Source organism: Etheostoma spectabile, chromosome 5, assembly GCF_008692095.1.
Source record: "Etheostoma spectabile isolate EspeVRDwgs_2016 chromosome 5, UIUC_Espe_1.0, whole genome shotgun sequence".
In the NCBI taxonomy this organism is placed as follows: Eukaryota; Metazoa; Chordata; class Actinopteri; order Perciformes; family Percidae; genus Etheostoma; species Etheostoma spectabile.
The window spans coordinates 25,462,841-25,463,720 of NC_045737.1; the positions used below are offsets into that span (position 1 = coordinate 25,462,841).

At 44.9% G+C, this 880-nt stretch overlaps 1 protein-coding gene across 1 annotated transcript in view; it reads left to right on the forward strand.

Moving 5' to 3' along the window:
* Positions 1–880, forward strand: part of cntrl (centriolin) — a 54,627-nt gene that overhangs the window by 10,460 nt on the left and 43,287 nt on the right.

Genomic DNA, 880 nt, shown 5'->3' on the forward strand with positions numbered 1-880 from the left:
AGGTCAGAGGAGAATGGGCCGACTGGTTCAAGCTGATAAAAGCGCAACTTTGACTGAAATAACCACTCGTTACAACCGTGGTATGCAGCAAAGCATTTGTGAAGCCACAACACGCACAACCTTGAGGCGGAGGGGCTACAACAGCAGAAGACCCCACGGGTACCACTATCTCCAAAAAAAGAAGCTACAATTTGCAAGAGCTCACCAAAATTGGACAGTTGAAGACTGGAAAAATGTTGCCTGGTCTGAGAGTCTCGATTTCTGTTGAGACATCAGATGGTAGAGTCAGAATTTGGCGTAAACAGAATGAGAAAATGGATCCATCATGCCTGTTACCACTGTGCAGGTTGGTGGTGGTGATGTAATGGTGTGGGGGAGTTTCTTGGCACATTTAGGCCCCTTAGTGCCAATTGGCATGTTTAAATGCCATGGCCTACCTGAGCATTGTTTTGACCATGTCCATCCCTTTATGGCCAACATGTACCCATCCTCTGATGGCTACTTCAGCGGATAATGCACCATGTCACAAAGCTGAATCATTTCAAATTGGTTTCTGAACATGACAAGAGTTTACTTTACTAAAATGGCCTCCACAGTCACCAGATCTCAAACCAATAGAGCACTTTGGGATGTGGTGGAACGGGAGCTTTGTGCTCTGGATGTGCATCCCACAACTCCATCAACTGCAAGATACTATCCTCTCAATATGGGCCAACATTCTAAAGAAGCTTTCAGCACATTGTTGAAATGCAATGCCCATAGAATTAAGGCAGTTCTGAAGGCAAAAGGGGCTCAAACACAGTATTAGTAGGGTGTTCCTAATAATCCTATAGGTGAGTATATAAGGTGAATAGAATTGGTCCAAGCACTGAGCCTTGTG